This window comes from Ovis aries, chromosome 10, assembly GCF_016772045.2.
Source record: "Ovis aries strain OAR_USU_Benz2616 breed Rambouillet chromosome 10, ARS-UI_Ramb_v3.0, whole genome shotgun sequence".
Lineage (NCBI taxonomy): Eukaryota > Metazoa > Chordata > Mammalia > Artiodactyla > Bovidae > Ovis > Ovis aries.
The window spans coordinates 14954649-14980872 of NC_056063.1; positions in this window are offsets into that span (position 1 = coordinate 14954649).

The following is a 26224-nucleotide window of genomic DNA, read 5'->3' on the forward strand; positions in this document are numbered from 1 at the left end:
TGCTAAGAGGATAAATTTTAAATTAAAGCTTCTTAATACATATGCCTGGTAGGCTGCAGTCCATGGGGTCGGTAAGAGTCGGACACTACTGAGCAACTTCACTTTCACTTTTCACTTCCATGCATTGGAGAAGGAAATGGCACCCCACTCCAGTGTTCTTGCCTGGAGAATCCCAGGGACGGAGGAGCCTGGTGGGCTGCCGTCTATGGGGTCGCACAGAGTCGGACACGACTGAAGCGACTTAGCAGCAGCAGCAGCATCACACATGTGCACACACATGCACACATACACACAGTAACTATGTAGAGGTGATAGATGTTAACTATGTTGATTGCGGTGATTTTCCAATGTATATGTGTATCAAAACATTGCCTTAAATAAACACAATTTTTCTATTTCAAAAATGTCTCAATAAAGCTGCTTTTTAAAAAAAAAGAAAGGAGGAAATATTTTTTTTAAAAATTTAGGACTACTGGCTCCTCATTGTTTACCAAACTATTACTGGCTAAGGGATGTTGCTGTTGCTGTTGTCCATTTGCTAAGTCATGTCCAGCTCTTTGTGACACCATGGACTGCAGCACACCAGGTTCCCGCGCTCTTCACTATCTCCTGGAGTTTGCTCAGATTCAAGTCCTTAGATTTCATGATGCTATCTAACCATCTCATCCTCTGCTGCCCCCTTCTCCTCCTGCCTTCAATCTTTCCCAGAATCAGGGTCTTTTCTGGTGAGTCAGCTCTTCGAATCAGGTGGCCAAAATATCGGAGCTTCAACTTCAGCACCAGTCCTTCCAGTGAATATTCAGGTTGATTTCCTTAAGGTATGATAAAGGATGATGATAAGGAGTAAGGGATGATGGACAGGGAAGCCTGGCGTGCTGCAGTCCATGGGGTCGCAAAGAGTCAAGCACATCTGAACACCTGAACTGAACTGAACTAAGGTAACCGAGAAAAGAGGGCAGTGAATACTCTGGTTGACTCCCTGATGTCCACGCCTCCGCATTAGTGTAAACCAATCAGGCTGTGGCCATCCCCAGCCAGGAACTAGCTCTGGAATGATCCTGGGACACTTTTCTGCTGGAAGTCTTCAGAGGAAAGCTTCCCTGTACTGAGACATCGTCCCAGGTAGGGGTGCTCTCTCTTCTTCCTCAGACAAGACTTGATGCATCCTTTTCCCAGGAAAGATCGCTCTGAGGCTGACAGAAGGGCAAGAGGGCAAGAGTCCTGGATGGTGCCACTAAGTGGCCAACCTTACCAACTCCGCAGCCTGCCCGACCTCTGGACTCCAAGTGACGTGAGATAATAAATTTCCTAAGTACTTGCATCAGGATGAGTCAGACTCTATTTCCCTTTCATCAGAAGCAGCCTGCCTGATGCAAAATGCAAATCCAAACTCAGGTCTGTCTGATGATCAAGTGCGTACTCATTTCAAGAGTTTTCTAGTCCAAGAGATTGTCTCTCTGGGCATAACGTCTTGAAGGGTTTCCAATTTAACAGCTGCACTGGCCCTCCAGTCAGACTTGGATTAAATCCCAGGTCTGCCGCTGACCTGGAAGCCTGGCTTGCTGCCGTCCATGGGGTCTCAAAGAGTCAGACATGGCTGAGCAACTGATTTCTTTTTCTTTCTGTCACTGATGACCTGTGTGATCATGGGCAAATCTCCTGTCTTCTTTACACCTATCACCTCATCTGAAAAATGGGAATAGTATTAGTGCTGGCCACAAAGGATGCTTGAAGTCTAAAGTACAGTGAGTCTCCTGCCTATGAACGAGTTCCATCCAGAGAGCATGACTGTCAGTTCAATTTGTTTGTAAGTTCAACAGTTAGCCTAGGTACCCAATTAACACAATTGGCTTTATAGTACTGTACTGCTACAGGTTTATAATACTTTTTATATAAATAATACATAGCAAACACAAAAAATAAAGAAACGACTTTTAACCTGATGGTACAGCACTTGGGAATATACAGGAGTACAGTATGACAGCTACCACACAAGGGCGCATTCTCGTCTTTCAAAGCTTGTAACTTAAAGGTTAAAATGTAGGGGACTTACTGTACATTTCTACATAGTAAGTGGTCATTTCTCATTAGCTCCCATGAGAGAATCACTGACTTTTGGTGCCTAGAGACTTTTCAGAATCCTTATGATATTTTGAATAAAGTGATTTTATTTTTACCAGCATATCAAATCTGTGTCAAAACTAAAATATGGCATTTCTTTAATGTTTGCCCTTACCTGAGCTTTTGGCTTTTTAATTAGTGACTGCCCTAATTCTTTTTTGGAAAAAAAAAAAAGTACAACATCATTAAAGAAACTATTTTAAATGTCACCTTTCATACCACACTACCTAATTATCTATTTTCAATCTTTGATATTACCTCTTGCACATAGTATTTACATATCTACAATTATAGTAAGCATTCTACTTTGCTGTTATTTTTACTTAAATTACAGCACATTTCTCCATTTTTCTACATGTTCTTTGTAATTATTCATTTTAATAGTTTTATAATATTGATATAGAAAAACTGACTAAACATTCTCCTACCACTGATATTTTTACATTAATGTTTACTTGTATCTTAAAGTCGATGTAGCAGTGAACATTTTTGTTTACACATTCTTTGGTTTCTGTGCATTATTTCCTTAAGCAAAATTTCTAGAGACAGAATTACTGGGTCTAAAGGCATTTATTATCTTTATGTCTCCTCTATGTAACTCCTTCCCAAAGAATTATTCAAATTCGCAATTGTAAATTTTATCTTAACTAGTCAAGTCTGGAACTGAGTTCCTCTAATCAGTTAGTTGGTCTGAAATGCCACAGATGTCTTTTACTTTGAGGAAACCAGTATTTTGATTGCCCTGTCATGGGTTTCAAGCTTTAAAAGTCAAGTTCTGCTTTCTTGCTTTGAAAGTTCCCCCACAAACCAATCAGGTTCATCTTTCATAGACCTTGAACTTTTAAAAGACTGTCTGCTTTTATCTCCTTGTCTCTCTTCAGGAATCTCATTGGATTGATGTAGACCCCCCAGGATGCATAAATGGCTCAAGAATACCATTTTAATAGGATGATAAAGCCCAACTTTATACTTCCTGCTAGAGACACATGTTCAGTCTGGGAGCAAAATGGTATAATTATTCCATCCAGATGGAACAAGACTGATTTCCTTTGGCAGAAGGCCAGGTCCTTGGAAACCTACTGACCACTTTACAAACATCTGGAACATTCACTGGTCAAGTAACTAAGAAAAACGCACCCTGTGCAAAGCTTAATGCAGACTGTCCTTACCCCTCCATATAGCAAAACTAACTATCCTCTTTTCCCTCAGAGCAACCCAAAGTGTGTTTGGCTTCCAGGAGGAGCCTCTTGCGGGTAAAGAAAGCTGGTGTATTTTACTTGACTCATGGGCAGATGCCTCTAAGTCATAGGCAAAGTGGTTAGAACAGCCCTGGATGTTCCTAAAGGGACTTTGTCTAGCCTGCTGTGAGGTCTTCCCACCTTCTCATGTTTTCTCGCAACCATAAACCCAAATCCAAATGCAGGTACTAAAACGTAAGGCACTGTGATCAGGTTCTAAAGAAACCATGTGGAAGGCAGAGAGCGTGCTCATGTTCGTGTTAACTGCAGATTATCATAGACATGAAACACAACTTTTAAAAGTTCTGGACCTGCTCAAGGTTAGGTGGCAGTGTATATGCACGGCTGAGTCCCTTTGCTGTCCACCTGAAACTATCACAACAGTGTTAATCAGCTGCACTCCAACACAAAATAAAAAGTTAAAAAAGAAATGAATGAATAAATAAAAGTTCTGGGATAATTCCAGAAATATGTCTAAAGATCCTACTGGAGTGACAAACCCCAGATGAAGAAACACGTGGAGTACAAATGTCTAGAGGTTTTTTCTGTAAAAGGCCAGATAATAAAGATTTTAGGATTCGTGGGCAGTATGGTCTTTGTCACAGCTATTTAGCTCTTTCAGAGCAAAAGCAGTCACAGACAATGTTAAACAGATGGATACAGTCGTGTTTCAATAAAATGTTATTAACAAAAAGAAGTACAAGATTTGACCCAAGGGCACTAATGCCAACCCCTGAAGTAGTGTGTGAATAATATAATGAAGACTGCCTATCAGCTCTGTAATCTCACTATTTGCAATTTGTATTTGCAAGCCCACATGTTCACTTCATCTGTGCCTGAATTTATAATGTCATGGGATTTAGGACGTGGAGTGTTGGTTCATTCATTATAACATACAAGGGTTTGTTGTTTTTTTTTTTTTTTTTTTGACAGCTTTCTATACACTGGATACACTACAGTTCTGCCCTTAATTAGCCTTATCTCTGTTAATATGACCCAAGTCTTAATTTTTTGATGAATATTTCAATTTTTAATAAAAAATAAATAAATATCAGACAGTCGCAGGCAGTAAAAGTCAATGTTCTAGAACTTCTAATGAACAACTGGATTGAGCCTTTCCTTTGAGTTCAGAGCAGGGTGCTTTGAACAACTTCTCCAGGGATCAGTTGAAGGCAGGGAAGCTGCCTGATGAGGTGGAGCACACTGAGCTCAGAGCTAGTACTGGTTCTGCAAATATTTAGCTGTGTGACCTCTCCTTGGGCAAGTCATCTTATTTCTTTGAGACTCGGTTTCCCCTTCTACAAACAAGAAATTCAGATGAGATGAATAGGGTCAGAAGAGTCCTTAATCTGCTCAGATTTTGAATATTTCAAGTTTTGTGTCAACCAATCTAGGCTGAGAGGCTTCCATTATGTCAGAAACAAGCAATTTGAGGTCTGCTCCTTCTGGGGCTTATGTATATACCCTGTGAAGGTCCCTCACTCTAGTTTCCCCCCAAATTAGGACACTGCAGGAAATGGCAACCCACTCCAGTATTCTTGCCTGGAAAACTCCATGGACAGAGGAAACTGGTGGGCTATAATCCATAGGGTCACAAAGAGTTGGACATGACTAAGCATTTGTGCATGTGACATTTATACTGGGGACCACAAAGATTATGAAAAGCTTCCTGACTTAAAAGCTTTCCACCCAATGTGGAAACCAGGCATGCAGCTGCTAACTGTAACCCAAGGCAGAGTGAAATCAGAGAGAGACTGTGGGCTCATGGGAAGAGGACGCACTGATTCTGACAAAAAGAAGACACAGCTCAATGAGCCTCATGGATTGGAGCAGATTTTAAGAAACAATGAAGAGCGGGGATTAGAACGCTTTGCTAATAGAGGGTAATTGAAATGGGGAAATACAGTGGACAGTGGATACCTCATCCCAGAGCCTTCATTCAAAGTAATATCACTCTGTGAATAAATTTTTTCATTGGATCGTGTTTCTGTTTATACCAATCTCCAATGGTTTATCAACAGTATTACAGAAAATACGCAATGAGGACTTTTCATTAAATACTAACTCTTTAAACTTTGAGCGTGGCATTTTGATTTACACTTCTCAATTGTTTGGTCCTTCACAACCATGTATCCATGGTTTAAAATAACCTCAGGTTAAAATGGGAGAGTAGTGACTATGGTAAATGCGATGACTCAAACTAATCAAAGAAATCATGTGGACAAGAATGAAAAATATAGACACATGGATATATTATTAAGCCAAATATTAGTCATTTAGATTCAGCAAAATATCACCCAACATATGAAATAAATGCTATCAGTTCAAAAGCTATCAATATTTTTGTCTTGCTTATATTTAGTTAGTAGATTTTCAATGACTGTGTAATGAATATAAGCATATAGAATATTTGTATGTCTTTACGTAACTCTATAGAAAAATAATTTGTCAACACTTGAAGTCTAAGAAAACTGCATTTAAAGATATTCTTTACTCAAGTTTTCTAAATATCACATTTAATGAACTTAAAGTTTATTTTTTCGTATATCAAATTGAGATGATAATTGTTTATTTTGCAAGGTTATTTTAGAGGGTGAAAAGAGATAACAGTTGAAAAAGATATGGAAAGCATAAAATGCTACATAAAATCCAGGAGATAAAACAGTATTTATTACAAGACACAAGGAAAAACCAAAACAGCTGCCTGATAGCTAGCTCTGGGCCTCCACACTCAGGGCTCTTGGCAGCACTGTTTTTATAGGTAGAGAGCAATGTCTCAGAACTTAGCTGTGTTCCTTGGAGATCCCTACACACACAGCAGAACTCCTTCTGCCTGACTGCATCGTTATCCCTGTAAATACATGGATACTCACAAGTTTATCCAGGGCTCCTCTAGAATCATGGCAACACAACTTAGCCCACAGTAAATGCAGCTGCTAAATCATGAATCTGAAGTTTTGAGGAATGTCTGCAAACAGCTGATGACAGAACGCATCTTGAAATTTAAGCTGGAAAATCTATGGACTGGAGCAGATGGACAAGATTTTCTATAGTACATTCTTTAGCATCAAAGGATCCAAAGGGCATGCATCTCATAAAACCGTCAACCCAGCCTAGGTTCAGGGATGTTAGTTCAGGCAGGACTCGTTCAACGGATGTCTCTCCAACTCAAAGAGTGGAGGACAGTGATGGAAAATCAAAATTCTTGACTTTCAATTGCACTATCTGTCTCTGACTCTTCTGTGTGTATATCCCCGGAGAAAGAACTAGGTCTCTGTTTTTCCCAGGACTACTGTTTCTTGGGTACTCTGCCTTTGTTCTGCATTCCTTCCCTTCTCTTAAAATCATTAATTATTGAGACCTGCTCAAGGGCAAGCATTTAGGCCAGGCTTAGATCACAAAATGGCTCAGGCCAAAAATGGCTTCTCTTACGTCAAGAAAGACATGCCTGGTTCTCTTTCTCTGGGGTCTCCCTTAACCTGTCTGCTTACAAGTGCAATAAAGCTGAAACTCTTCCCAGGAGATCAAGCCTACCTCCTTTGTCAGAACCTAGACAAGCCCTGACAGCAAATGTCTGGCCCTCAAAGGTTCCCCCAGTTCTGGAGAGGTCCTGGCTGGGGTCCATTGCGGGCCTGCCCAGGTCATATCCACAGGACCCCTGGAAGGTCACCTCCTTTTCAAAGATCCCTCTTTAGTATCCCTGGAACCTAGTTTCCCCAGATGGCCCAAGCCTTTGCCTTTTCCCTTCACTCTTTGGCCTGTTAAACTGCAAATTCCCTGGGAGGAAGCTGGGCAGCGGGGAGGAAGTTCTGTTTAAAGCTCTTATTGGTGTTTTCACTTTAAGATAAATGCATTTCAGGCTGAGTGAAGCAAGTCAGACAGAGAAGGAGAAATATCCTATGACATCCCTTATATGTGGGATTTTAAAAGAGACGATATAAATGAACTTATTTACAAAACAGAAGCAGACTTACAGACTTAGAGAATAAATGTATGGCTCCTGGGACGCGTTGGGAGAAGGATGGGGGGGGGCGGGGGTGAGCAATAGTTAGGGAGTTTGGGATGGACATATACACATTGCTACATTTAGAGGGGATAACCAACAAGGACCTACTGTAGAGCACAGGGAACTCTGCTCAGTGTTATGTGGCAGCCTGGATGGGCGGGGAGTTTGGAGGAGAATGGATACACGTGTATGTATGGCTGGATCCATTCGATGCTCACCTAAAACTCAGAATATTGTTAAATCGGCTACACGTGCTAAGTCACTATGCATGCTCAGTCACTTCAGCTGTGTCCGATTCTGTTCAACCCCATGGACCATAGCCAGTCAGGCTCTGCTGTCCATGGGATTCTCCAGGCAGGAATACTGGAGTAGGTTGCCATGCCCTCCTCCAGAGGATCTTCCCGACCCAAGGATTGAACTGGGGTCTCCTGTGGCTCCTGCATTGCAGGCGGATTCTTTACCTCTGGGCCACCTGGGAAACCCTAATCAGCTATGGCTGGTTGTATATGCTCAGTCATATCCAACTCTTTGCAACCCTAAATACTGCAGCCTGCCAGAATCCTCTGTCTATGGGATTTTCCAGGCAAGAATACTGGAGTGGGAAATCGGCTATACTCCAATACAAAATAAATTTTTTTAAAAAAGATAAGTACATTTCATAATCTTTTGTGGGAATAGCTTTTTTGGGAAAACACATGGAGATTGGAACTTGCATACTCCCTAAGAGGGAAGAAACATGTTCTGGGGAAAGGGGGAGTGGAGAAGAGAAAACAGAGCAGGAGTTGCCCATTCCTTGAGCCTGGATCCTCAGTTCTGTTTGCTGCAGGTTTGGAGTTATCTCTAGGAGGGTGGTCATTGCAGCCATGAAATTAAAAGACACTCCTTGGAAGGAAAGTTATGACCAACCTAGATAGCATATTAAAAAGCAGAGATATTACTTTGCCAACAAAAGTCCATCTAGTCAAGGCTATGGTTTTTCCAGTGGTCATGTATGGATGTGAGAGTTGGACTGTGAAGAAAGCTGAGCACCGAAGAATTGATGCTTTTGAACTGTGGTGTTGGAGAAGACTCTTGAGAGTCCCTTGGACTGCAAGGAGATCCAACCAGTCTATCCTAAAGGAGACCAGTCCTGGGTGTTCATTGGAAGGACTGATGCTGAGTATGAAATTTCAATACTTTGGCCACCTCATGCGAAGAGTTGACTCATTGGAAAAGACCCTGATGCTGGGAGGGATTGGGGGCAGGAGGAGAAGGGGACGACAGAGGATGAGATGGCTGGATGGCATCACCGACTCAATGCACATGAGTTTTGGGTGAACTCTGGGAGTTGGTGATGGACAAGGAGGCCTGGCGTGCTGCAATTCATGGGGTCACAAAGAGTCAGACACGACTGAGTGACTGAACTGACAAGGAGGGTGGAGGTAAGTAACAGAAAGCCGCTCAGCTAAGCTCAGCAGGCAAGAAGTATATCCAAAGGCTGTTGTGGTGGGGTGGGAAATGGGGAGGGGGATCTGGAGGAGGGTGAGTAGCCTGGGAAAGCCAAGAGCCCATCATAGGAATGATATAATTAGGAACCTAGCTTTGCAGAGTCAAAGAAAGCTCCTAGAACCCTGAATACGTTCCCCACTGCTGCCTCCACTCAGGACAAGCTACAAGGGAGAATTCTCCAGAAAGAGGATGGAGTGCTGAGTGTTTGGAGGAGAATGGATACATGTGTATGTATGGCTGGGTCCATTTGCTGTTCACCTAAAACTCAGAATATTGTTAAATCGGCTATGCGTGCTAAGTCACTATGCATGCTCAGTCACTTCAGCTGTTTCTGACTCTGTTCAACCCCATGGACCATAGCCAACCAGGCTCCGCTGTCCATGGGATTCTCCAGGCAGGAATACTGGAGTGGGTTGCCATGCCCTCCTCCAGGGAATATTCCAGACCCAGGGATCAAACTCAAGTCTCCATCATTGCAGATTCTTTACTGGCTGAGCCACCAGGAAGAGAAAGAGCTTTACTGGAGAAAGGCTTCACCCTCCAACCAGAATTAGATGGATTCTAAACCCCAGCTCCAGTATGAGGCCCCAGAGATGCCATAGATTTTGATTCAGGCAGACCGGAACTCATATCCTGGCTTTGCCACTTACTGGCTGCATGACCCTGGGTAAATGATTTCATGGGGCAGGGCCTCAATTTTATTACCCATTAAATAGGGATGACTTCCCCCTCTTACAGTGTATTGAGTTGACCGAAGAGTTCATTCGAGTTTTTTTATAAGATGGGACAGAAAAATCCGAAGGAACCTTCTGGCCGATCCAATAGTTTGGGTGAGTGTTACAGAAGAAGAAATGTAAACCAGCTGGCCCAGAGGAGGAATTCCATAAATGCTCCCAGGTTTCGAAACGTCCTTGACTCATCACATCTCTGACTCGGAGCCCAGGGAGCACAGCCACAGTGATGGGAAGGTGTTTATTTCACGAAGGGAGGGAGGCCAAGTCCACACCAGCATTGCTGCCGCAGGGAGGTTAGATGTGGGGCCGAACAGCACACAAGTGGATGGTACGGCAGCCCAATGAACACACAGCCCAGCGGCCTGCTGAAGCTGGGAGCCGTGCGCCCGCCCACCACACACACACACACACTCTGCCCACCTGAGCGGAGGGGACGCCACGCCAAGGGACGTGCTTCTCTGGAGCTGCCCATGTGAAACTGACGGTCTGAGAGCCAGAAACAGAAGCAAGCAAGGACTACAGACCTGACCCAGTGGAGCATCTCTCACTACTCGAACCGAACCAAGTGTTTGCTTAAGTTTGTAATCCAGAAAATGTATTCTCTTCTAAATGAAAAGAAACTGGGGAGAGAGGACTTAGAAAAAGAAAAAAGGCTCCCTTTCACATTTTCCTCACAGGATTAAAGTCTGAACATTAGACAACATAGTAAATCTAACCTTGAATAAGCCCCTCAAAATCCTTCCCAGGTGGAGCACGTTTGGAGAGAAAATTGTGTCCAAGACCATCTTTGACTCACCTCATGTTTGAGAACATGGTGATCAAACCCCAACATTGGAGTTGGACAAAATATTTGTATGTCTGCAGTTTTTAACAAGAGTCCTGATTGCAAATATTCCATGCCGTTGCCCCACAGACAAATATTTGCCCAGGTTATAAATTTGAATTTAGAAAAATGTGGCCGGGCAGACATAGGCCCGCTGTGTTAGGAGGTCCTGTCAGTCCTGGCTTTGACGGTTGATCCTGAAAAGGGCCTTACAGTGTGTCCTGGAGGTGCAATCAGAAAGCCAACACTTGCCTTGAAGGGAGTCACTGGAAGTTTCTTCCTTCACAAAGCACTGAACACACACATAATGCCAGGGTGGGCTCCCTAGAGGGATGAGATGAGAGAAGGGAGGGAGGCTCAAAAAGGAGGGAATATACATAATTACAGCTGATTCACGTTGATGTACACCAGAAACCAATGCAGCATTGTAAAGCAATTATCCTCCAATTAAAAAAATAGAAATCAGCCATATAAAAAATAGTAATAAGTAAACACACAGATGCTGTCCACTGGCGTGCCAAGAGTTAAGGGGCCCTTGGAAAATTTTTCCAACAGATTAAGTCTCTTGGAACATTTAGTAGCTGTTTTCCCCTTGGTTTTTATGTTTTGTTTCTCAATTCCCATACCAGCCTGCTGGGGTTTGTTATGGGGAATAAGAGAGGGTATATTTGATCCAGGATATATTTGAGCCAAATAGAAACATAGAAATCCCCCTGTACACCCTGAGAAATCGAGGTTCAAATGTTCAAATACCAGCAGGACTGACAGACGTTCAGCCCCTACAGCTTGAATGAGGATTAGCTACTGGGGTAGCCACCTGTCTAAAGCACTCCCTTACAAGTTTCGATTATCTTTGTGGTGATTGTTGTCCAGTCACATCCAACTCTTTGTGACCCCATGGACTGAAGCATGCTAGGCTTCCCTGTCTTCCACTATCTCCTAGAGTTTGCTCAAATTCATGTCCACTGAGTCACTGATGCCATCTAACCATCTCATCCATGGTCGCCCCCTTCTCCTCCTGCTTTCAATCTTTCCCAGCATCAGGGTCTTTTCTAATGAGTCAGCTCTTTGCATCAGGTGACCACAAGTATTGGAGCTTCAGCGTCAGTCCTTCCAATGAATATTCAGGGTTGATTACCTTTAGGATTGACTGGTTTGATCTCCTTGCTGTCCAAAGGACTCCCAAGAGTCTTCTCCAGCACCACAATTCGAAAGCGTCAATTCTTCAGTGCTCAGCCTTCTTTATGGGCCAGCTCTCACATTTATACATGACCACTGGAAAAACCATAGCTTTGACTATATGGACCTTCAGTGGCAAAGTGATGTCTCTGCTTTTTATTTATTTCATGGCAATACCATTGCCTATTTCTTTCTTTTTAAACAAACTTATTTACATATGTATTTATTGGCTGCATTGGGTTGTGGCTGCACCTTGGCTTTCTCTAGTTGCAGAGTGGGGGCTACTCTCTAGCAGCAGTTCGTGGACTTGGCATTGCAGCGGCTTCTCTTGTTTGCCTGCTCAGTAGGTTGCAAGCACATGGGCTTAGTTGCCCCAAGGCATATGGGATCTTCTCGGACCGGGAATGAAACACATGATGCCTGCATTCGAAGGTGAATTCTTAAGCACTGGACCACCAGGGAAGTCCCAATGTTGCCTATTTCTCTGAGACGTTGATCCTTTAGCAAAACTTCACTCACAAGTACAAATTACTCAATTTTTAAACTCAAAAGTTTACTTAGTTCTGCTTCATTAAGAACTATTTACTTAACTTCTATTTTTACTTTCTTGTATAAATGACTTAACCTTCATTTGAAATATCATTTAGAATTTCTTTAAGTATTTGAGGAGGATGCTGCCTTCAGGCATGTTGACCGGCAAAAAGAAAAAAAAACAAAGAGAGTGAAGTAGGGTTCTTTACCTGGAGCATAAAGCCCCCTTTCCCCAAGCCTTGACGTTTTATTTTAAAGTGACTTTACCATTCTCCCAAATCATCCCACCCTTGGCGGATTCATGTCAATGTACGGCAAAACCAATACAGTATTGTAAAGTAAAACAAAAAATAAATAAATAAATTGACTTTACCATCCTGGCCTCAACTGGTTACTTAGCAACTGTTCTTATCAACGATTCTGGTTTTCTCCTGATTGCCTTGTAAGAGAATAATATCTTTGGTACCTTCTATTTCTTCTCATCCAGACGTAATAAGGAACAGTTTTATAAAAGGTCACCCACAGGAATTATAGTTTACTTTGTAAGCACCGCAACTCACCAGCATACAACTAGGGTTGGAAGATATGTAATTAGCATTGTGCTTCCAACAGTGAATGTTAAACATTTATGTGCATCAGAATCTCCTGGGGAACTTCCTAAAAGTCCAAAGATCCAGACCCTATCGGATTTCAAAGAGCCGGAGGCTCTATATTCTTTTGGAACACATCTATGTTGGAGAATCACTACCAGACCCTGCTCTCACTTGGAACCAGGATAATCAGCCCTTGTAGGCAAGAGCCCATCCACCGGTACCCATCAAAATCAGGTCAATGTCTGACCTTTCACAAAGGTACTAAGGAGATCTCTCCAGTGCTTAATCACAACCATGGACCCAGAGCAATCAAGCTCTTAGAGGTTCTGCATCTGCTCTTGTAAGCATTGTGCTGCGTCATCTCTCCAAGGAAGTGCAATCTACCAGAACATCAGAGAGAGAAAGGCAAGCCACGCTAAGGGGAAAACAAGGCCCGTGTCTGGCTTTCTCCAAAACTGGGATTTCAGTTAGCTAGTAAAACTCACTCTGCAATCACAGGGCTGTGAGAGACTAAAATTCATTGAAAAAAAAAAAAAAAAAAGTTGGCATTTCTATCCCCGGAGACCTTAGCAGCTTATTAAGCCCTCTCTCTGGAGAGGTTTAAAGCACAGATCTGGTTGTGCATCCATGACTTGAAATTCTTGGACCTTCAGAGAGAATCATCAGGCTGCTTCCTGGAAGGGCTTAGAACAGTTTCTCCATCCTACAGCACTAGGTCAAATGGACTGATACGAGTGATATGCAACTTCTCCAGACACAACCAAAAAAAGAAAAAAAAGAAAATGTGGAGAAAGACCATGAAAGCAGAAAATACTCCAGACTAGAGGAGCCTGGTGGGATACAGTCCCTGGGATCACAAAGAGTCAGATACGACTGAGCAACTAACACACATACATATAACTGATTCAAATTGTTGTAAAGCAGAAACCAATACAACATTGTAAAATAATTATCTTCCAATTAAAAAGAAAAAGTGGTTACCAGTGGGGAGAGGCAAGGATGGAGGAGCAAAGTAGAGGCAGGGGATTGAGAGGCACAAACTACTATGTATAAAAAAAAAATAAGCTACAAGGATATCTTACAGCACAGGGAATATAGCCAATGTTTTATAAGAACTATAAATGGGACATAGCATTTAAAAACTGTGAATCACTCTGCTGTACACTTGAAACATATAAGATTGTACATCAACTGTACCTCAATTAAAATAATTGAGGGTCCTCAAAAAACTAAAAATAGAGTTACCATGTGATCCAGCATTCTCATTCCTGGGCATATAACTGGACGAAATTATATTCAAAAAGATACATTTTCCCCTATGTTCATAGCAGCACTATGCACAATAGCCAACAAATGGAAGCACCCTAAATGTATGTTGACAGGTGAATGGGTAAAAAAGATGCAGTACATATAGACAGTGGAATACTCCTCAGCCAAGAAAAAAGATTAAAATAATGCCATTTGCATTAAAGGCAAAAAGGCCTAAAGGTAAAAACGATGGACCTGGAGATTAACAAACCAAGTGAAGTACGTCAGACAGAGAAAGAAAATATCATATGATGTTGTTTATATGTAGAGTCACTTAAACATAATACAGATGAATGTATTTACAAGACAGAAACAGACTTACAGACTTAGAAAACAAACTTATGGCTACCAATGGGGAGGAGGAATAGATTGGGAATTTGGGATTAACATATCCACATTACTGTATTTAAATTAGACAACCAACAAGGACCTACAGTATAGCATAGGGACCTGTACTCAATATTCTGCACTAACCTAAATGGGGAAAGAATTTGAAAAAGCATAGATACATATACACATAAGACTGAATCACTTCGCTGTACACCAGAAACTAACACAGCATGCTAACTCAACTCTACTGCAATGTAAAACACAAAAATTTTTTTAATTGTTCTCTACCTCAATTCAAAAAGTTACTTAATTTTTTAAAGTTTACTAAACCATGGTTTTAAGTGATGTGCTTAGAAAACAAACGCCATTCTTCCCGCAGTTGAAAAGATCCATGGGGCACACAGACCACAAGGCTTGGGTTCCCAGCAGAAGCACGTCTCAGCCTCACTGGCACATTGACAAGTCACAGGAAACAGAATTTTCTAGAACAGCCCAGAAAGGATGCTAGAGACCCTAGCAGTTCACAGAGGAGCTACTCTAGACTTCATTTCCAAAATATCCAGGAGTCCCTTACATACACACCCATCCTGAAGTCATAGCTTCTTACTAAGGACTCTCGAGGTTTATATTTTGCACAACAAAAATTAAGCTTTACAGTAAAGTCTAAAGGTGGTCATCTTGAGCAAGTGACACCTCTCTAAGCATTATTGCTTGCTGTTTCACTATTAAAGAAGAAAGGATGATGGACAAATGGAAGGCTGCACATCAAAGAGTAAAAGGAACGAGCTTTGGGCTCCACGCACCTTTCACCTGTGAGGCCTCAGGAACAGTGTGATAATGTGTCCAGACCCTAGTTTCCTCATCCATAAAATGAGGAGAGTAAATGTATCCCACATATCCCCTCTTCATGTTGCTGGGAGGGTTAAATTCAATGAGATTCTGCTTGGAGTACAGCAGTCCCACCAGGAAAGTTTTCAGCAAGTATCAGCTGTCATTTTGGATCTAGAAGGAAACATTAGGCAAAATTCTCAAGTCACTGAAAAGTTGGTCATTGTAAGAAAGAATGTGGAGGTGTGGAAGGTGGTCGAGGTAACCTGCCTGTTCTCGCTTCCAAAAATTAAATGTACAAGGGACTTAATCAATTCTGTATTGAACTTCTGATCTACAAGCCCAGGACTGGGGCATCAATGAAAGAAAGTGAAAGTGTTAGTCACTCAGTTGGGTCTGGCTCTTTGTGATCCCATGGACTACTGTACCCCACCAGGCTCCTCCGTCCATGGGATTCTCCAGGCAAGAATACTGGAGTGGGTTGCCATTTCCTCCTCCAGGGGATCTTCCTCTGGCATACTTTACTTTCCAGATCCTTATTTAATTCTCTGGCTTCTTCCTTTTTTTTTTTTTTTCACTTTCACTGGTGGCTCTGACAGTAAAGAATCTGCCTGAAGTGTGGGAGACCTGGGTTCCATTCCTGGGTCAAGAAGAGAGTGAAGAGAATGCATGTGTTCAATTGTGTCTGACTTTTCACAACCCCATGGACTGTAGCCCACCGGGCTCCTTTGTCCATGGATTTCCCAGGCAAGAATACTGGAGTGGGTTACGGTTTCTTTCTCTAGGGGATCTTCCTGACCCAGGGATCAAACCCAGCTCTCCTGCCTTGCAGGCATATTCTTTGCAGCTAAGCCACCACAAGGGTCCTTAAAAGCAGGAGAGGGAGGACAGAGATCAGAGTGATATGACACGAGAAAGACTTGACCTGCGCTTTCTGGCTTTGAGGTTGGAGGAAGGGGCCGCCATCCAAGGAACGCAAGCAGCCTCTAGAAGCTGGAAAGGGCAAGGAAGCAGATTCTCCTCTGGAGCCTCGAGGAAAGAACACTGCCCTGTCGACATCTCAATTGTAGCCCATGAGACCTGTGTCATTCTCCTTTCCTACGGAAAAGGAAAATAATCAACTCGTGTTGCTTAAGCCACTAAATCTGTGGTCATTTGTTATAGCAACAATAGAAACAAATACAACTCTTGCCATAAGCATTGGTGACTTTCATGTTACATGGGGTAGACAGTCTATCCAATATCCTTCAGTCCCTCAGTTCCCTGTGTTTCCCTCTTCCAAAGGTCTCATTCCCATGCTCTTGTCTTTTCCTCAAACCTTTCTGTAATCTCATCCTTAAGCATCCCACTCTCCAAATACCACTTTTCTTATCTTTCCACCTCACTCCCCTGAGTCCAGAACTCAGGCTCCAAAAGTCCTCTGGTTTCATACCCCTATTCCCTTCCTAGTTGATGTGTCATTGGCCATAAATAGAGTCATCCCTTAAATGTCACCCCTATCATTTTTAAAAAATAGTTTTTTTATCGGCTGTTACATGTCTTAGTTGTGGTGTGTGGGATCCTGTTCCCTGACCAGGGATCCAACCCAGGTTCAGTGCACTGGGATTGCAGAGTCTAAGGCACTGAACCACCAGAGAAGTCTTGATGTATCCCTATCATTTTTATTCTCCTTTCTTTCCTTCACATTCATTGTAAAATCCAAACCCTGAAAAGTTCAAACCACCCCCGCCACACACACACACACATCTACTCTCACCTATACCCAAGTATTTGAACTTGGCTGAACAAAAACATTCTGTCAAGCTCCAGTCTCTATTTATTTATTTATTATTTTTGTTTTTTGCTGCACTGGGTCTTCATTGCTGTGTGCAGGCTTTCTCTCATTGTGAGGAGCGAGAGCTACTCTCTAGTTGCTGGGCTGCTTTTTGAGGTAGCTTCTCTTGTTGCAAAGCATGGGCCCGAGGGTGCGCAGGCTCAGTAGTTGTGGCACAAGGGCTTCATTGTTCCGTGGCATGTGAGATCTTAGTTCTTGGACCAGGGATTGAACCATGTCCCTTTCACTGGCAGGCAGATTCTTAACCTCTGGACCACCAGGGTAGCTCCTGTTTAAATTTATGATTACTATTCTCAAGAGGACCCTCAGGGTTGTCAGGCAGTCCTATCTCATTTCTCTCCATTCACTCTCTCATTTCCCTGAGTACATATTTCATACCTGAACACCGAGCCATCACCTCTAACAGGAAGCCCTCCTGATTTCTTCCCTGGCCACCCCAAGACTGGATGAGGAACCTATTCTCGGGTCTTTTAATACACTGTGCGTGAAAAAAGACCAGTAAGATGGCAGAGGAATAGGATGGGAGACCACTTTCTCCCCCACAAATTCATCAAAAGAACATTTAAACGCTGAGTAAAGTCCACAAAACAACTTCTGAATGCCTGCAGAGAACATCAGGCACCCAGAAACGCAGCTCATTGTCTTCAAAAAGAGGTAGGAAAAAAATATAAAAGAGACAAAAGAGGTAGGGAGGGACCTCTGTCCCGGGAAGGGAGTCTTAAAAAGAGAGAAGTTTCCAAACACCAGGAAACACTCTCACTGCCAAGTCCGTGGCAAGCCTTGGAAGCACAGAGGGCAACATAACAGGGAGGAAAAATTAATAAATAATTAAAACCCACAGATTACGAGCCCAATGGTAACATCCCCAGTGGAGAAGCAGCACAGACGCCTGCATCCGCCACTAGCAAGCGGGGGCTGGGCAGGGAGGCGCGGGCTGCATTGCTTGGCCCGAATGCCCCAAGGGTAACCAGAGCGAACTAACTTGGGCTAGCAAACCAGACTGTGGGATAGCTACCACGTGAAAAGCTCTAACATAAGACACTGCCAGGACCACGCACAGAACAAAGGATGGGTCAGAATTAGCCGGATGCAGACCATCCCCCTCCAGTGACAGGCAGCCAGAGCCAGAAGGGCCGGAAGGGGGCAATCGCAGCCCCAGAGAGACATTACCTACCAAACTGCAAGCAGGTTTCTTTGCTAACTAAGACTTCTTGGGGTTCTGGACAGTCATCATCCACCTGAGAAGGTGCGCCAGATGTACACCCAGAAAACTGAGCAGCAGGGACAGGAGAGGCGATAAGTCACAGCGACCGCACTTGCCAAACACCTGAGCTACTCAGACCTGGGAAGGGCACAAAACGCAGGCCCAACCGAGTCTGAAACTCTGAGGACTACCTGAGTGCCTAAGCCTGAGCGGCTTAGACCTGGGAGGTGCATGCAGCCCAGGGCTGGCCTCAGAAGGTTCCCGGTGGAGCAACCTAGAGCCTGAGCTGTGTGCAAGGCCCAGTGTGGCTGAGACACAGCAAGCACATGCCAATGTTATTTGTTTGCAGCGTCCCTCCCTCCCCACAGTGCGACTGAACAAGTGAGCTTAAAAAAAGTGTCTACCACCGCCCCCCTTGTGTCAGGACAGAAATCAGACACCGAAGAGACCAGCAAACAGAAGAAGCTAAAACAGAGGGAACTGCCTTGGAACTGATAGGTGCCTTGGAAGTGACAGATTAAAACCCTGTCATTTGTACCAACTACATAGGAAGGGGCCTATAGATCTTGAGAAATATAAGCCAGACCAAGGAACTATGCGAAAATGAACTGACCCCACACTGCCCACAACAAACCAGAGAAAGTCCTAGATATATCTTTACTATTTTTATGATCATTCTTTTTTTTCTTTTCTTTTTCTTCTTTTTATTTTTAACTTTTTAAAAATTTTAAGTCCTCTATTACTCCTTTAATTTTCATTTTTATAACCTACTATTACTTTTCAAAAAAGAAGACCCTATTTTTAAAGCAAACTTCATATATACATTTTTTTAAATAATTCTTGTGACTTTGTTTTCTTCTTCTTCTTCTTTTCTTTAATATTGTATTTTTGAAAATCCAACCTCTACTCTAGATTTTTAATCTTTGCTTTTTGGTATCTGTTATCAATTTTGTACCTTCAAAAACCCAATCTTCAGTACCCATTTTTACTTGAGAGCGAGATTACTGGCTTGACTGCTCTCTCCTCCTTTGGACTCTCCTTTTTCTCCACCAGGTCACCTCTGTCTCCTCCCTCCCCCTTCTCTTCTCTACCCAACTCTGTGAATTTCTGTGTGTTTCAGACGGTGGAGAACACTTAGGGAACTGATTACTGGCTGGATCTGTCTCTCTCCTTTTCATTCCCCCCTTTTATCCTTCTGGCCACCTCTGTCTACTTCCTCCCTCTCCTCTTCTCTGTATAACTCTGTGAACATCTCTGAGCAGTCCAGGCTGTGGAGTGCACATAAGGAAGTGATTACTGGCTAGCGTGCTCTCTCCTCTTTTGATTCCACCTCATGTCATTTGGGTCACCTCTAACTCCCTCCTCCCTATTCTCTTCTCCATGTAACTCTGTGAACCTCTCTGGGTGTCCCTCACTGTGGAGAAACTTTTCATCTTTAACCTAGATGTTTTATCACCGGTGCTGTATAGAAGGAGAAGTCTTGAGACTACTGTAAAAATAAGACTGAAAACCAGAAGCAGGAGGCTTATGTCCAAACCCTGAGAACACCAGAGAACTCCTAACTCCAGAGAACATTAATCGATAGAAGCTCATCAAACGCCTCCATACCTACACTGAAACCAAGCACCACCCAAGGGCCAACAAGTTCCAGAGCAAGGCATACCACGCAAATTCTCCAGCAACATAGGAACACAGCCCTGAGCTTCAATATACAGGCTGCCCAAAGTTACTCCAAAACCACTGACATCTCATAACTCATTACTGGACACTTCATTGCACTCCAGAGAGAAGAAATCCAGCTCAACCCACCAGAACACTGACACAAGCTTCCCTAACCAAGAAACCTTGACAAGCCACTGATACAACCCCACCCACAGTGAGGAAACTCCACAATAAAGAGAACTCCACAAACTGCCAGAATACAGAAAGGCCACCCAAAACGCAGCAATATAAACAAGATGAAGAGACAGAAGAATACCCAGCAGGTAAAGGAACAGGATAAATGCCCACCAAACCAAACAAAAGAGGAAGAGATAGGGAATCTACCTGATAAAGAATTCCAAATAATGATAGTGAAAATGATCCAAAATCTTGAAATAAAAATGGAATCAGAGATAAATAACCTGGAGACAAGGATTGAGAAAATGCAAGAAAAGTTTAACAAGGACCTAGAAGAAATAAAAAAAGAGTCAATATATAATGAAAAATGCAATAAATGAGATCAAAAACACTCTGCAGGCAACAAATAGTAGAATAACAGAGGCAGAAGATAGGATTAGTGAAATAGAAGATAGAATGGTAGAAATAAATGAATCAGAGAGGAAAAAAGAAAAACGAATTAAAAGAAATGAGGACAATATGAAACATTCCAACATTCGAATCATAGGAGTCAAAAGACCATGAGAAAATACTTGAGGAGATAATAGTTGAAAACTTCCCTAAAATGGGGAAGGAAATAATCACCCAAGTCCAAGAAACCCAGAGAGTCCCAAACAGGATAAACCCAAGGTGAAACACCCCCAAGACACATATTAATCAAATTAACAAAGATCAAACACAAAGAACAAATATTAAAAGCAGCAAGGGAAAAACAACAAATAACACACAAGGGGATTCCCATAAGGATAACAGCTGATCTTTCAATAGAAACTCTTCAGGCCAGGAGGGAATGGCAAGACATACTTAAAGTGATGAAAAAAAATAACCTATAGCCCAGATTACTGTACCCAGCAAAGATCTCATTCAAATATGAAGGAGAAATCAAAAGCTTTACAGACAAGCAAAAGCTGAGAGAATTCAGCACCACCAAACCAGCTCTCCAACAAATGTTAAAGGATATTCTCTAGACAGGAAACACAAAAAGGGTGTATAAACCCAAACCCAAAACAATAAAGTAAATGGCAACGGGATCATACTTATCAATAATTACCTTAAATGTAAATGGGTTGAATGCCCCAACCAAAAGACAAAGACTGGCTGAATGGATACAAAAACAAGACCCCTATATATGTTGTCTACAAGAGACCCACCTCAAAACAAGGGACACATACAGGCTGAAAGTGAAGGGCTGGAAAAAGATATACCATGCAAATAGAGACCAGGAGTAGCAATACTCATATCAGATAAAATGGACTTTAAAATAAAGGCTGTGAAAAGAGACAAAGAAGGACACTACATAATGATCAAAGGATCAATCCAAGAAGAAGACATAACAATTATAAACATATATGCACCCAACATAGGAGCACTGCAATATGTAAGACAAATGCTAACAAGTATGAAAGGGGAAATTAACAATAACACAATAATAGTGGGAGACTTTAATACCCCACTCACACCTATGGATAGATCAATTAAAGAGAAAATTAACAAAGAAACACAAACTTTAAATGATACAATAGACCAGTTAGACCTAATTGATATCTATAGGACATTTCACCCCAAAACAATGAATTTCACCTTTTTCTCAAGTGCACACTGACCCTTCTCCAGGATAGATCACATCCTGGGCCATAAATCTAACCTTGGTAAATTCAAAAAATCGAAATCATTCCAAGCATCTTTTCTGACCATAATGCATTAAGATTAGATCTCAATTACAACAACTGGAGGCTGAACAACACGCTGCTGAATAACCAACAAATCACAGAAGAAATCAAAAAGAAATCAAAATATGCATAGAAATGAATGAAAATAAAAACACAACAACCCAAAACCTGTGGGACACAATAAAAGCAGTGCTAAGGGGAAAGTTCATAGCAATACAGGCATACCTCAAGAAACAAGAAAAAAGTCAAATAAATAACCTAACTCTACACCTAAAGCAACTAGAAAAGGAAGAAATGGAGAATGCCAGGGTTAGTAGAAGAAAAGAAATCTTAAAAGTTAGGGCAGAGGTAAGTGGAAAAGCAACAAAAGAGACCATAGCAAAAATCAACAAAGCCAAAAGCTGGTTCTTTGAAAGGATAAATAAAATTGACAAACCATTAGCCAGACTCATCAAGAAACAAAGGGAGAAAAATCAAATCAATAAAATTAGAAATGAAAATGGAGAGATCACAACAGACAACACAGAAATAGAAAGGATCATAAGAGACTACTATCAGCAATTATATGCCAATAAAATGGACAACGTGGAAATGGACAAATTCTTAGAAAAGTACAACTTTCCAAAACTGAACCAGGAAGAAATAGAAAATCTTAACAGACCCATCACAAGCACGGAAATTGAAAATGTAATCAGAAATCTTCCAGCAAACAAAAGCCCAAGTCCAGATAGGTCCAGATGGCTTCACAGCTGAATTCTACCAAAAATTTAGAGAAGAGCTGACACCTATCCTACTCAAACTCTTCCAGAAAATTGCAGAGGAAGGTAAACTTCCAAACTCATTCTATGAGGCCACCATCACCCTAATACCAAAACCTGACAAAGACTCCACAAAGAAAGAAAACTACAGGCCAATATCACTGATGAACATAGATGCAAAAATCCTTAACAAAATTCTAGCAATCAGAATCCAACAACACATTAAAATGATCATACACCATGACCAAGTGGGCTTTATCCCAGGGATGCAAGGATTCTTCAATATCCACAAATCAATCAATGTAATACACCACATTAACAAATTGAAAAATAAAAGCCATATGATTATCTCAATAGATCAGAGAAAGTCTTTGACAAAATTCAACAACCATTTATGATAAAAACTCTCCAGAAAGCAGGAATACAAGGAACATACCTCAACATAATAAAAGCTATATATGACAAACCCACAGCAAACATTATCCTCAATGGTGAAAAACTGAAAGCATATCCCCTAAAGTCAGGAACAAGACAAGGATACCCATTCTCACCACTACTATTCAACATAGTTCTGGAAGTTTTGGCCACAGCAATCAGAGCAGAAAAAGAAACAGAATGAATCCAAATTGGAAAAGAAGAAGTAAAACTCTCACTGTTTGCAGATGACATGATCCTCTACATAGAAAACCCTAAAGACTCCACCAGAAAATTACAAGAGCTAATCAAAGAAAATAGTAAAGTTAAAGTTGTAGGATATAAAATCAATACACAGAAATCCCTTGCATTCTTATACACTAATAATGAGAAAGTAGAAAAAGAAATTAAGGAAACAATTCCATTCACCATTGCAATGAAAAGAATAAAATACTTAGGAATATATCTACCTAAAGAAACTGAAGACCTATATATAGAAAACTATAAAACACTGGTGAAAGAAATCAAAGAGGACACTAATAGATGGAGAAATATACCATGTTCATGGATCAGAAGAATCAATATAGTGAAAATGAGTATACTACCCAAAGCAATCTACAGATTCAGTGCAATCCCTATCAAGCTACCAGCGGTATTTTTCACAGAGCTAGAACAAATAATTTCACAATTTGTATGGAAATACAAAAAAATTCAAATAGCCAAAGCAATCTTGAGAAAGAAGAATGGAACTGGAGGAATCAACCTGTCTGACTTCAGGCTCTACTACAAAGCCACAGTCATCAAGACAGTATGGTACTGACACAAAGACAGAAAAATAGATCAATGGAACAAAATAGAAAGCCCAGAGATAAATCCACACACCTATGGACACCTTATCTTTGGCAAAGGAGGCAAGAATATACAATGGATTAAAGACAATCTCTTTAACAAGTGGTGCTGGGGAAACTGGTCAACCACTTGTAAAAGAATGAAACTAGAACACATTCTAACACCATGCACAACAATAAACTCCAAATGGGTTAAAGATCTAAATGTAAGACCAGAAACTATAAAACTCCTAGAGGAGAACATAGGCAAAACACTCTCAGACATAAATCACAGCAGGATCCTCTATGATCCACCTCCCAGAATTCTGGAAATAAAAGCAAAAATAAACAAATGGGATCTAATTAAAATTAAAAGCTTCTGCACAACAAAGGAAAATATAGGCAAGGTGAAAAGACAGCCTTCTGAATGGGAGACAATAATAGCAAATGAAGCAACTGACAAACAACTAATCTCAAAAATATACAAGCAACTTATGCAGCTCAATTCCAGAAAAATAAATGACCCAATCAAAAAATGGGCCAAAGAACTAAATAGACATTTCTCCAAAGAAGACATAAGGATGGCTAACACATGAAAAGATGCTCAACATCACTCATTATTAGAGAAATGCAAATCAAAACCACAATGAGGTACCACTTCACACCAGTCAGAATGTCTGCGATCCAAATATCTGCAAGCAATAAATGCTGGAGAGGGTGTGGAGAAAAGGGAACCCTCCTATACTGTTGGTAGGAAAGCAAACTAGTACAGCCACTATGGAGAACAGTGTGGAGATTCCTTAAAAATTGCAAATAGAACTGCCTTATGGCCCAGCAATCCCACTGCTGGGCATACACACCGAGGAAACCAGAATTGAAAGAGACACATGTACCCCAATGTTCATCGCAGCACTGTTTATAATAGCCAGGACATGGAAACAACCTAGATGTCCATCAGCAGATGAATGGATAAGCAAGCTGTGGTACATATACACAATGGAGTATTACTCAGCCATTAAAAAGAATTCATTTGAATCAGTTCTGATGAGATGGATGAAACTGGAGCTGATTATACAGAGTGAAGTAAGCCAGAAAGAAAAACACCAATACAGTATACTAACACATATATTATGGAATTTAGAAAGATGGCAATGACGACCCTGTATGCAAGACAGGAAAAAAGACACAGATGTGTATAACGGACTTTTGGACTCAGAGGGAGAGGGAGAGGGTGGGATGATTTGGGAGAATGGCATTCTAACATGTATACTATCATGTAAGAATTGAATCGCCAGTCTATGTCTGATGTAGGATACAGCATGCTTGGGGCTGGTGCATGGGGATGACCCAGAGAGATGTTATGGGGAGGGAGGTGGGAGGGGGGTTCATGTTTGGGAACGCATGTAAGAATTAAAGATTTTAAAATTAAAAAATAAAAACTAAAAAAAAAAAAAAAACAAGTGGTGCTGGGAAAACTGGTCAACCACTTGTAAAAGAATGAAACTAGAACACATTCTAACACCATACACAACAATAAACTCAAAACAATAAACTCAAAATGGATTAAAGATCTAAACATAAGACCAGAAACTATAAAACTCCTAGAGGAGAACATAAGCAAAACACTCTCTGACATAAATCACAGCAGGATCCTCTATGACCCACCTTCCAGAATACTGAACATAAAAGCAAAAATAAACAAATGGGATCTAATTAAAATTAAAAGCTTCTTCACAACAAAGGAAACTATAAGCAAGGTGAAAAGACAGCCTTCAGAATGGGAGAAAATAATAGCAAATGAGTGGATTGCCATTTCCTTCTCCAGTGCATGAAAGTGAAAAGTGAAATTGAAGTCACTCAGTCGTGTCCAACTCTTCACGATCCCATGGACTGCAGCCTACCAGGCTCCTCCATCCATGGGATTTTCCAGGCAAGAGTACTGGAGTGGGGTGCCATTGCCTTCTTCGAATAGCAAATGAAGCAACTGACAAACAACTAATCTCAAAAATATACAAGCAACTCCTGCAGCTCAATTCCAGAAAAATAAATGACCCAATCAAAAAATGGGCCAAAGAACTAAATAGACATTTCTCCAAAGAAGACATACAGATGGCTAACAAACACATGAAAAGATGCTCAACATCACTCATCATCAGAGAAATGCAAATCAAAACCACAATGAGGTACCATTTCACACCAGTCAGAATGGCTGCGATCCAAAAGTCTACAAGTAATAAATGCTGGAGAGGGTGTGGAGAAAAGGGAACCCTCTTACACTGTTGGTGGGAATGCAAACTAGTACAGCCACTATGGAGAACAGTGTGGAGATTCCTTAAAAAACTGGTAATAGAACTGCCTTATGACCCAGCAATCCCACTGCTGGGCATACACACTGAGGAAACCAGAATTGAAAGAGATGCGTGTACCCCAATGTTCATCGCAGCACTGTTTATAATAGCC